Source organism: Phyllostomus hastatus, unplaced genomic scaffold, assembly GCF_019186645.2.
Source record: "Phyllostomus hastatus isolate PE091 unplaced genomic scaffold, TTU_PhHast_1.1 phas_contig_16, whole genome shotgun sequence".
NCBI classification, from domain to species: Eukaryota; Metazoa; Chordata; class Mammalia; order Chiroptera; family Phyllostomidae; genus Phyllostomus; species Phyllostomus hastatus.
In genome coordinates this window covers 17818867-17831969 of record NW_025333643.1, presented here as the reverse complement: position 1 = coordinate 17831969, position 13103 = coordinate 17818867, and the positions used below count along the sequence as shown (strand labels likewise).

General features: G+C 37.9%; 1 protein-coding gene across 4 annotated transcripts in view; it reads left to right on the top strand.

Annotated features, from left to right (window-relative positions):
* The window catches only part of FHIT (fragile histidine triad diadenosine triphosphatase), a 1461545-nt gene that overhangs the window by 30106 nt on the left and 1418336 nt on the right, over positions 1-13103 (top strand). For all 4 annotated transcript variants that reach the window (XM_045832303.1, XM_045832304.1, XM_045832305.1 and 1 more), the window contains exon 2: positions 5250-5297. The gene's annotated coding sequence lies outside the window, so the exon portion shown is untranslated. The remainder of the gene's footprint in view (positions 1-5249; positions 5298-13103) is intronic.

The following is a 13103-nucleotide window of genomic DNA, read 5'->3' as shown; positions in this document are numbered from 1 at the left end:
ACCTCAGTACAAGTGATCCAAAATCCAATTTAGTCTGCAATAGGTCCATGGATAAGGGCCAGAGACAATGAATACAGAAAGAAAAAATGTATTCAGAGTTGCCATTGTATCTGTCAATGTCCTCTCAGGAAAACAGCAAATATTGGTGTGTCACTGTAGTTCAAAAGGTGCAAAATAGGACAGAATTCAGACTCATTGTCTTTTGAAACCTCTCAAATGTTACTTAACATAGCATCTCTTTCACTACTAGCTCTGAGTGTTTCCCAGCATCAAAATTCCCCCCCTCCCCAAATACTGCTCTGTCACTTTTCTGTGATTTCTTCCACATTGATTTCACCCCTGAGTGGCTGTTAGGTTCACAACTCATTTTAGAGTTGTAGGACTGAGGTATCTGGTCCTAAAACCCTCCTCATTTTTCTTCGCAGTATTCATTTTCCTTCCCCTATTTTCCATCAACCCTTTCCTTTTTCTCTTTCTTTTTCTTTTTATCATTTGTTTTGGTCCACATGCTCAATAGCCTGTCTGTAAGTCTGCCACTGTTTGTTAATTTGTTTTGCTTCCAAATTGAGCTGGTGGCTGAATATCATTCAGGATAATGCTGCTAGAACTGTTTGTATTAGAAAGGGGCACAGGAATCTTGCCATTGGGGCCCAGACCTCAAAACTGACTGTTGTTGCAGATCCGTGAGTCAGCAGGTGTTTGTGGCTGTCATGCTTAACCAATATTTAGTTGAATATTTGATGTAAGTGTGGCATCTTACCTGGCCAGCTCCCTGGGTTCCAAAGGCAAGTGGGTATGCCAGGCAGAGAAGGACTGATTAAAAAGACCTTCAAAGGCAGGACTAATGTGGTCCAATGGTTAAGGACCCTCATTTAATTCCTGCCATTCTGGTCCACGCCAACTTCTTTCCGCCCTTGTGATTATGCCAGCTGAGAAGCGGGGAAGGGAAGATGAACTTTGGTGTGCTCTGAATTTTTCTGTCCAGCAGTGTCTGTCATATTAAAAATGAGAGGGAAGAAGGCCAGAGAATCTTCCAGATGGAGAGTTCAGAGGAGGGCACAATCAGACTCCTTTGCCACAGTGACATAGCAGGGCCATCCGCCATCTAAGCATTGGCCCCCAAGCCAGAGGAGCACAGGCTGCTACCTGACCCTGCAGTAGTGTAGCAGTATGGCAGAGCAGTCACTCTTGGCTTTGGGTGGGAACGTATTCAGACAGGCACACGCAGGCCATGTGGTAGAGGCACAACATTTATCCCAAGGGCTGGGGCAGCCCTTTATCCCGAACTTCTTTTAAGAATGCACTCCCCAAGTCATGTGGGCAACCACAGAAACCAAATGAGGAGTTGGTGTTCTCCAGCCTCTCTCTTTCTTTCTTTAGAATCAGTCAGCCATGTAAGAAAGGTGACCATAGATAGGCTGGGGGCAATAGTTGCCCAGTGGCTGTACATCCTTGGATGGACAGCATGTGGACAGTAGTTCCAGGCAGTAGAGGATTGGTGAGGACACAGTGCGTTGACAGTCACTTTCCACACGACTTGGTAGCTCAATTTTGTAACTGGTTTTAGCATTTATTTCTGAAGAGTGTCTAGTGTGGGTGCTCCAGGAACAGGCCTTTACTCAAATGAGAAGTGTTTTCAGAATAAGGCTATCTGAGGTCTATGTAATGATGGCATGATAACAAATGAGGTTAAACACTGAACATCTGGTTTGACCTTCCTTAAAAATGGATTATTTTAACATTGTGTCTACACAACCACTATTTCTTTCTGAGACAACACTCTTTTTCTCAGTCTCAGGTTATATTAGAGTTTGGGGACAGCCTGTGCTTTTGGGAGCAGAGCTATCTGACTTGAAATGTCATCCCATTCTGAGAAAACATACTGAGGCCACAGTAGTGCATCCCTGTGCAAATGTCACATTGTCAGAGTGCCTCCCCTGGGATTAGACCAGCCGTGGTACTTCCCAGTCCTGTCTGTCTGGTCCAACAAAGCCACTGACCCCTCACAGTGAGGTCGCCAACCCAGCCAAGGTCATGCTCCCTGAGATTTCATGGAATTTGATCTGTCTCTAGCTCTCTGAATTTTAAGATGCTAATTATTGGATGATTGGTATTCTCCTCAGATGTCACCTAATGATTTTCCAGAGTTCAGGCTACTTGGAAAATTTACTTTTCCAATGCCTGGCAAATATAACAGCATTGAACAGGTGTGGAGATAGTGTGTTGTGTTTGCATGTGTGTGTATGTGGGTGTGTGTATCTCAGGTCACAGAACTGTAGGCTTCCATAGAAAGAGACCTTTATATCTTATGAAAACCTAGAGTACAAATAAGAAAAGGAAAAAAAATCATAAAAAACAAAACTTATCCTAGCTTAAGAATTCTCAATGTTTTCAATTTTAATAGTAATGTAAACTTCAGCATTCCTTTATTAAGCAGATATTATTGAGTGTACCTTATGTGCCAGAGGCTGTGGATCCAAAAAGGAACAAGACAGATGTGTTCTGTATCTATGCCAAACATATGGTCTAGGAAAGGCTGTTGCATACATTTTGACAACATCGATAGTTTACAGGTAAATAGCAAAACTAAGAATTATTCTGATCACCTCTCTGAACCCTAAATATATCAGAGTTTCACTAATTCTGAAAATACTCCATAAGAATTATATAAAAAATTGATATAAAACTTCTAGGACTATATCTGAGAAGTGTCAGGTTTTGGGGGTCTTTGCTGCTTTTTCTTGTGAGGGTTTAAATCGGTATGCAGATTCTCAAGTACATGTGTTTAAAACATTCATTCGTCATTAGGTGGTTTAACCAGGGGTATGTTTTCCAACTGCCTGGTTTTCACCAATATGTAGACAAAGATTTAAGAGCATACTCTTACTGAAAATTGGCTATCATTTGATAGAATGTTGTAATAATTTGTCTTCAGTAACAGCTCACTGACCATAGCATAAGAACCAAACAGAGGGATGAATTTATTCAGTGTCTTCATTCTTGTGGCTTGTGTTCATTCCTGAGGAATGGGCTTCTTCCCTAGGTATGTAGATAATTGTTAAAGACTTAAAGGTCAATAAGCAATCCCTGAATATGTCCATCAAGTCTGGCTAGGGCTACAGAAAGCAACAATGTAGGTGAATCCCTGGATCCTGGTGGTATTGTTGTAGATAAGGTGAGGTTGGATGGCTCCCAGAGACAGGTTTCAGTTGGGAGAAGATAAGTCTCACTGACATAAGTCTCAAAAGATGTTCCTATATTTGAGAAAGATGTTGTTTTAAATTAGGAATGGTTTTTAAGGGAGCTGGGACTGGATAATGGAGTGAGGGGGTTGGGGTGGGTAAAACATTTTCTCAGTGACTATCTTCTGAAAAACCAATAGGACAAATCAGTGTGTTACTGGCCTATACTGCTCTGCTTCCATGTTTGTGTCTTTTCGGACAGCTGAAGTCCAAACCTATTTGGATTCATCTGAACCTAATCTATGTCTTTCAGGAGATCACATGAAGGTTACAGAGTCTGTCTGCTCGAGAACAAAATGTTAGGCATGAGGGGAATGGCAAGTGGTGTACCACATCGTAGCTTCAGGTGAAAATATTTTCATGGCCTACAGAAGTTTAGGTTGTTGGATTTTTCACATGAAGGCAAACATGGGAAAGAAAGTACTAGTTTGAGTGGCTCTTACTGACTTTTGCCCAGAGAGATAGGTGCTTTGGCACTGGAACAAGAGTTTTCTGATCCTGGCCTGCTCTTGCATTGAACACCAAGCACACATACAAGGACAAATGTTCAAGCACTAGAGATATACACAAAGACTGTAGAATCCACACTTGTTTATTCAACAAGTATTTATGGAATGACTCTTTGGTGTTGGTTTAGAACCTGGGGCTCACAATGAGTGGACAAGATGAGGTTGGTTTGAACCATAAAGGCCATAGGTTTTCAAGTGTTTAGACACTAATTAAGGTGATAAAATACATAAAGGGGAAAGCAATAATTTAAGACCATAGTATACATGCCTGTTTCAAGTCTTATATGATTAAGGTGCGGCCAAAGCTGTTTTAAGACCAGTCCTCCTACCTTTCCTTTTTGACTTTCTGGAAACCTTTAGTGCCCTTTCCCTCTGTTCTGCTTTCAGCTTCTTTCTCTCAGCTGGATCCTCTCATTACTTTGTCACATGCTCAGGTTTCTTTTTTCTGTTTACAAACTACATGAAGAAACCCTCTTTCAGTCCTTTTTCCTGCTGTAGTTGCTATTCTCTTTCCTCCCCTTCATTTCCAGATTGCCCTTATTTACCTTCATTTTAGTGATTTTCTCTTATATTTTAACAAACTCCAAACTAAATTCTGTCTCAATCAGTCCACAAAACAGTTCTCATTGAGTTGCTCAATGACCTTCGTGTTGGGCATTTTTAGTACTTATAGCACTTGACCTTTCTGTGACATTTAATGTTTTTGTTTTACTTTTCTTGCAACTATTCTCTCTCCTATACGGTATTCTTCCTTCTCAACATATCTGTTAAATGTTGAACTTCCTCAAGGATCAACTCAGGCCTCACTTCTCTTCCTACTTTCTACTTAGAGATAACTCACCAACTGAAAACCTCCCCTCTGAGCTATAAACAAATATATACTGTGTATATTAGCAAAAACATAGTACATACAGGGTTTAGTACTATATGTGGTTTCAGGTATCACCTGGGGGTCTTGGAATGTGTCCCCTGGGATAAGGATAAAGGGCACTGCTGTACTCATTAGGCGTGTGGTGAGGTCTGTATTGGAGGGACCATGTTCCTCATGTAAATCCCCATGTTCCCCATGTTCCTCATGGAATGGGATCCTTCAAGTTAAACTTTTTCAGGGAAATGGAAATAGACTGTGCAGGAGAGATGACACTAAAAGAAGTAAGAAAATAAAGTGCTTAGTCAGAGGGAGAGTCCTGTGTAATGTTTAATTTGATTTTCATCTCTACCCGTTCCATTCTGTTGAATTCATATCCCGAAAGATTTGAGTGTAGATCTGGCTAGGTTTGTGTGCTTCAACTGAGTAGATGTGTGTGCTGTTTTCAGTTTATGACAGTGTCTTTTATTGGCTTCTTGTGTGGTAGATATGAGGCACAAGTTTTATAAGTGGTTTATTTGGCTTGAACCATACACCACAACATATGGAAATTCTACTTAGAGACATGGAGAGAAAATGTTTGGTGTTTTATGCAGATAACTCAGTGCTTTCATTTTTATGTCTTTGTAGCTTTGAAGCTCAGCAAAGAAGGGGATTCATTGAGAATAGTCTGTAAAGGTAAGTGTATTTATTACATGGCCTTGGCAAACATTGCCTTTACAACATTGATTTTTCTTTTATTCAGAGATTTAAACACTTGGATTAAAGATATAGTTGACAGGACAACTTCCTTAACCGCTTGCTTGTTCTTCTTCATAGGCAGAAGTGCTGAGCAATAGTTAGCAGAGAGCAGGAGGAAATAAAATGATGTGCTGAGGGTACCCAAAATCAGTTGTATGCTTGCTGACTTTTGCTTTCTTCACAGCATTTAAGGTATTTCAGTGGAGCTAAGTTTACTAAGATTAATGCCAGGTGGATAAAGAGTGCACTCGTACCACCTCTGGTCAATAGTTAAATAAAACCAGCTGGCCAGATAAAGCATTTAAAATGAAATGCAGAGTGGCATTTCAGTTGGGTTGGATGAAATTTATCATGAAAGTCAGTTTGTGCAGTTGTGTGGAGAAGCCAGTTTTGTAGAAGAAAGCCAGCCAGTTTGGTGTAGCTAATTTCATTCCACCCAGTCACAGTGGACCTTAAGTGAGTTATAGGAAATGAATTTCCAAGTTCCCAGCAATGGGAAAAGTACCTACTCAGCCTCCTGTGAAACATTACAATTGAGTTGATTTTTACATGGAAAAATGTAATTGTTTCCTCTTTGCTAGGTATATTTATACGCATACTGCTGTATAGCATTGTTCTTTGATTCATTGTTTAATTTTTGTTCTGCATGAAGTATTTTAATTTAAAGAATTCATTCTGGGGAATTATAGGGCTGCCGTTTCATCGAGAGTCTTTGGTGGCCAAGATGAAATATACCGTAATTTTACCTTTGTTTTCATCATCAATTATGTTTTTGACAATTTTAGGTTTTTTAATGCCATTTTTATTATAGCAATCATGACTATGACCACTTTAGTTAAAGTTGAAAAGCCATTTGACTTACTTATATTTTAAGTTATTCCTAACTTTATGACAAATCTACTTCTGGGGTTGAATTTTCAATGTTTATTTTGAGGATGAAAAAGCATTTTACAGGGAAATTGGAGAAAAACTTTTTTGAATAATCAAAACATGAGCTATAAAACACTGTTTTGATGATTTGCTTTGGGATAACTTAAGTCTGGTGCATGAAAGGTAGTTGGCTTGGAATTTTCCTGCAATGGTTGGGCACTAGTGAAGAAAAACTGACTTAAGAAGTAGATAATTTTTATTTTTAGCCATGTAACTAATATATCTTTGGACCAACGAACCACATCTTGGAATAAAGCATACTTGAAAACTTAGAAAAAGAATTCTCATTAATTATCAGAGTTAGTGATTAGGCAGCAACATTCAGAACCTTGAGATCTTTAGGTATGGTTATGGTACTCACATTCCTCATGGAGGGTTTTTCATACCAGTAAAATTCATTTCCTCTATTCTCAATGAAAATCCTTGGTTAAATTAGTGTTCTGGAGACAGATATGGATTTAGTCCTGGTTTGACTTTTTTAAAAATTGTTTTCCAAGTACAGTTGTCTCCATTTTCACTGCTCCACTTGCCCCCATCCTACCCATCCCCACCTTCCACCCTCGATCCTACCCCTTTTGGCTTTGTCCATGTGTCTTTTATACATGTTCCTTGATGACCTTTCCCTATTTCCTCATTATCCCTCTCCCCACTCCCCCTCTGGTTACTGTCAGTTTGTTCTTTATTTCAGTGTCTCTGGTTATATTTTGCTTGTTTTTTGTTTTGTTGATTGTATCCTACTTATAGGTGATATCATATGGTATTTGTCTTTCACTGTCTGGCTTATTTCACTTAGCATAATGCTCTGCAGTTCCATCCATGCTGTTGCAAAGGGTAGGAACTCCTTCTTTCTCTCTGCCATGTAGTATTCCATTGTGTAAATGTACCATAGTTTTTTGATTCACTCATTTACTGGTGGGTACTAAGGTTGCTTCCAGCACTTGGCTATGGTAAATTGTGCTGCTATGAATATTTGGGTGCATAGATATTTTTGAATTGGTTTTTCAGTGTTCTTAGGGTGTAATCCCAGTAGTGGTATTGCTGGGTCAAAAGGCATTCCATTTTTAGTTTTCTGAGGAAATTCAATACTGTTTTCTCAAGTGGCTGCACCAGTCTGCATTCTTACTGACAGTGCACTAGGGTTCCCTTTTCTCCACAACCTCTCCAGCATTTGTTGTTTGTCGATTTGTTTATGATGGCCATTGTCACTAGTGTGAAGTGGTATCTCACTGTGGTTTTAATTTGGATCTATCTGATGGCTAGTGATGCTGAGCATCCTTTCATATGTCTCTGGGCCTTCTGCATGTCCTCCTTGGAGAGGTGTCTGTCCAGGTCCTTTGCTCATTTTTTGATTGGGTTGTTTGTTTTCCTAGAGTGGAGTCATGTGAGTTCTTTGTATATTTTGGAGATCAAACCCTTGTCTGAGGTATCATTTGCAAATGTATTTTCCCATAGGGTTGATTCCCTTTTCATTTTGATGATGGTTTCTTTAGTTATGTAGAAGGTTTTTATTTTGGTGAGGTCTCATTTGTTTATTCATTCCTTTATGTCCCTTGCTGTAGGGGACATATTGGTGAAAATGTTGCTGTGTGCAATATCTGAGATTTTCCTGCCTATGTTCTCCTCTGGGATTTTATGGTGTAGTGACTAATATTTAAGTCTTTTATCCACCTTGAATTTATTTTTGTGTGTGGTGTAAGTTGGTGGTCAAGTTTCATGTTTTTGCATGTAGCTGTCCAGTTCTCCCAATACCATTTTTTGGAGGCTAGTTTTACTCTATTTTATGCTGCTGCATGATTTTTGGAATCAAATCAGACTTGGTTTATTTCTGGGCTCTCTATTCTGTTCAGTTGGTCTATGTGTCTGTTCTATGCCAGCACCAGACTGTTTTGATTACAGTAGACTTGTAATATAGTTTGATATCAGGTATTTTGATCCTTCCTACTTTGTTTTTCTTTCTCAGAATTGCTGTGGCTTTCAGGTTGGTTTATGGTCCCATATAAATTTTTGGAATATTTGTTCTATGTCTGTGAAATATGTTATTAGTATGTTAATAGGTATTGTGTTGAATCTTTAAATTGCTTTGGGTAATATGGACATTTGATGATATTAGTTCTTCCAGTCTGTGAACAAGGTATATGCTTCTATTTATTCCTGTCTTTCTTCAGTGTTGTGTAGTTTTCTGAGTATAGGTCTTTTATCTCCTTGGTAAGGTTTATTCCTAGTTGTTTTGTTTTTCTTGTTGCTATAGCAAATGGGATTTTTTTCCTGATTTCTGATTCTGATATTTCATTGTTAGTGTATACACATGCCTTCAATTTCTGACTACTAACTTTTTATCCTGATTTTAGCCAAATTCACTTATTCAGTTGAGTATATTTTTGGTGGAATCTATAAGGTTTTCTAGGTACACTATAATATCTGCAAACAGTGACAGTTTTACTTCCACCTTTGCAATTTGGATGCCTTTTATTTCGTTTTCTTGTCTGATTGCTGCGGCTAGGATTTTCAATACTATGCTGAATAGAAGTGGTGAAAGCAAACACCCTTGTTTAGTTCCTGATCTTAGTGGGAAAGCTTTTAGGTTTTGCCCATTGAATATGATGGTGGCTGTAGGTTTCTCATATATCCCTTTATTATGTTGTGGTATGCTCTCTCTACTCTCACTTTGCTGAGTGTTTTTATCAAAAAATGGGTACATTACCTTATCAAATGCTTTTTCCACATCTATTGATATGATCATGTTCCTTTTGTTTATGTTTTGTATTATATTTATTGATTTGCTAATATTGTACCATCCTTGCATCCCTGGAATTAATCTCACTTGATCATGGTGCATGATCTTTTTAAGGTATTGCTGAATGAGGTTTGCCAATATTTTGTTGAGTATTTTAGTGTCTATGTTCATCAGTAATATTGACCTGTAGTTTTCTTTCTTTGTTGTGTCTTTATCTGGTTTTGAAATTATGATGATTCTGGCTTTGTAAAAAGAGTTTGGGAGTTTTCTCTCTTCTTGGAGTTTTTGGAGTAGTCTGAGAAGGATAGGGATTAGCTCTTCCTTAAATGTTTGCTAAAATTCTCCTATGAAACCATCTGGTCCAGGGCTTTTGTGTTCAGGGAGTTTTTTGATTATTGCTTTAATTTCATCAGCTGTTTTTGGTCTGTTTGGGCTTTCTGCTTCTTCATTCAGTTTTGGAAGATTATATTTTTTCTGAAAACTTTTCCGTTTCACCCTGGTTTTCAAATTTCTTGGCATATAGTTGTGCATAATAATTTCTTACAACTCTTTGTATTTCTGTGGTATCAATTGTAATTCCTCCTCTTTCATTTCTGATTTTGTTTGTTTGGGTCCTCTCTCTTTTTTCTTGATGAGTCTTCTTAAAAGCTTGTCAATTTTGTTTATCTTTATAACAACCAGCTTCTGGATTTATTGATCCTTTGGATTATTCTTTTAGTCTGTCAGAGAAGTCATTCTCTCCAATTTCTGTGGCATGGAATTGTGATGGGACTGAGATTTCTTTCTGCTTACCCCAGCATCCCAAAACAAAACTCTTTAAGTCTTTTTCTACTTTTTCCTGAATTTTTACTCCTTTTTACAACATTTTTCTTGTCCCACTGAACACCTTCTTTTCAATGACCTGTAAAATGTGATTGAAAACTCAATTAATTTTTTCTCTGGCATTGCTTGTGGTTTCCTGAGAATGGAGTGGCCAAGTTTGCTCTATTTCCCCTTGTGTCTTGTTTGTTGACTGCTTCTGTGTTTTGTGCAGTGTCAAGAATAAAGCTGGTTAATGATTTTTTCACAGGACATCAATTTTGTTCTCCTGTGAATAAGTAGCACAACAGCATTGTATGGTGGAAAGAGCCTTTGCTGAAGTGTTGGGAAACATGCCTTCTATCAATAATTTGGGTTCTGCTGCTTGCCAGCTGCTTAAGGTTTCAGGATCTTCAACTATAAAATCAGAGTAACCCTCGCCCTATCTACTACCTAGCATAGGGCTATTTTGAAGATGCCATAAAGATAATGTATGAAAAAGTGCTTAGCAAACTGTAAAGTGCTTATAATATCAATGCATTATTATTATTATTATTACTATTATTATGCCACATATATTTATTAAACAGATAGAAAAATCTCAGGGCTTGTTTTATGAGGCTGAAGAAGAAAGGAAGTAAATTAAAAAGAAAAATAAAAACCAAACTCTGTATACAGTGCTTATGCTGGATATTTTTTATTTGTGCCTCTTGCTTCTCTCTACTCTGAAAACTCCGTAGTCCAGGAGGCTAACCTCTATGATCAGCATTCTCTGGGCTCCCTTGCTCCTTTGCTCTCCCTTGCTCTTTGGAAGGCACTGGGTGAAAATCTGAGAAGGCAAAGTTGGGATATTATTCCCTACCTTCCTTTGAGCATTACTGGTTGGCAGTTGCTGTCTGTATTCTCTAAGCAAGGGCACAGTTCATGTGGAGGGCCTCTCTTCTACAGGTATACTTTTTCCACCATCTGGTAACTGCTCCCTTTCCCATTTAAGACTGGGGTAGTAATGGTCTTATTTTTGCTAACTCCAAGGTACTAGACTGCCCCTCTTGGTTTCCCTTAACCTTGCCTACATCCTTCTTGAGATTTACTTCAATTACCCCCAGCAAAGGTGCTGTCTCTTTCCTGCTGTACCTTAATTGCACAAAGGGACTTCTTTATATTTCTTCCTGTCTCAGTTTAGTTCAACAGATGTCTTTCTAAGACTTATGGTATGTCAGGGAGGTAGTAAATATTTATAGTAGACTTTCAATAACTGGACATTTTGGTGGTACAGTTTGGAGGTATTATAAGTTTTTTCAAAAGCAAATTTTGGTAAATTGAAAAACTTTGTTAACCCTAGTATATAAAGATCCAATATTATACATATTAGGAGTGATCTTTTAAAATTCACTTTTATTTTTATCAAACCAACATACCTACATTATATGAATAAAGCAGCACTACAAAGCAAATATGGAAAACTGCAACACTTTCCTTCTTTTTCTTCCTTTCTCCCTCTCTTCTTACCCCTTACCCAGAAATGGCCAGTTTCAACTTTAATACTTCTAGTGTTTATTTCTAAATGATGTACTTAGATACTGCTTTTTCCTGACATATCAATTTTAGCAATTGTGATTACACATGCCCCACTTCTACCATTTTTCATTTTCACAGCTTCCTAACATAATCACACATTTATATCATAATTTTTGTTTAAGTACATATGTAATATTTACATTATTATGAAGGCCTGGTTGGCATTGTTTTCTTCAACATATAACTTTTTGTTATCTTTGGAGTTAACTAACATGCTCTTAAAAATTCACTTACTTTCCTAGGCATCTATGTTTTGAAGTAGATAGTAATAGCATTTCCATTTTATAGATGTGGAAAAGGATTTATAGATGAGGCAAAAGGATTTTGCCCATAAGTGTTAGAATTGGGATTAGTCTCCAGCCAGTCTTTCCGCAAAGCCTGAATTCTTAATCATGACACTATTTACAAACCCTGTCACTTCAGTTTTAATCCTAATGGCTACACTTAAAAAAATAATAAAGAAAGCAAAAACCAAACCAAAACAAAACTTGAGCTCTATCTTCAGAGATTCAAAAATTAGTAGATTTGAGATGGGGGCCAAGAACCTGTAGTTTTAAAAGTTTCACAGGTGATTCCATTAATCAGCAGCATTTGAAAACTTATGTTCTGTGTCCTATCATTACCATAATTACCATGTTCACCATCATCACCACCATCATCATCACCCTCAGTAGCAACAAATGACAGTCTTACCCAGTGCTCTCAGTAGCTGAGCAGACATCCTGGTGTCCTTTAAAGCAGCTGATTTTTGACCTAGTCGGTGAGCTCACACTCGTGGGTGATTCAGGTAGTGGTTTATCTGGCTATTTTTAAGTTTGGCAAGTGCTTTGGGAGGAACTGTGCCCCATAGAAGTGGACAAAGTTATTTCTTTCAGCTCAGCTGGTTGTTACTCTGTCTAGTATAAAAGCAAAGAAGACATTGTCCTTGTACTTGACCTTGACCTTAAAGGAACTCATTCCCCACCACTCCCAGAGTCCTCTAAAATGTCATCCAGAGAGAATACAGCTCAAGTAAAAGAAACTTTCATGTCTTTGTCCTATTTGATTTCCATCCTCCCCCCCTCCTACCCCCCGCCACCCTCCCCAGCCCAGTGCTTGTGGCATTTTTTGTTTATCAGGCAGGAGAGAAGCAATAAAATTTGGCCTGGGGCTTTCTTATCCCTAGGTGTGAAATTATTTCAGAACTATAATAATAATACTTTGCATTTCTATAGTTCTTTTATTTGAAGATCTAAAACCATTCCTTTGGTGTTAATAGAGCTTTCTAGCACCCTCTGAAGTAGGTATGTATTATTAGAGATTTCCTCCAAGAATATTTTCACTTCATATCCCATTTGTGACTTAAAAATGCTTTTGTATTATTTGGGAATCTCAATTATTTAAAGTGACATGCACATAGGGCACTTCTTTATATTCAGTCTTCATTAATTCCCAGCACATTGAGGGAAATAAGCACTTGTTATTGTTTTTTATTTGAATGTTTTGGAAATATTCAATAATGCTCACTAGCTATGGAATTGTCTATCTAAGAGTTAATTTTCCTTTTGTAGGTAGCAGGACTTGTAGGAATATATTGAGTAACTAGTGGCCTGGTAGTATGGTATCCTTTGGGAACTCATGTCATGTCTAGCCAATTAAAAATACAAACTGCTTTTGCATTCAGATTTAAGGGTTTAATTTGAAAAATTGATTTTAATCATGTG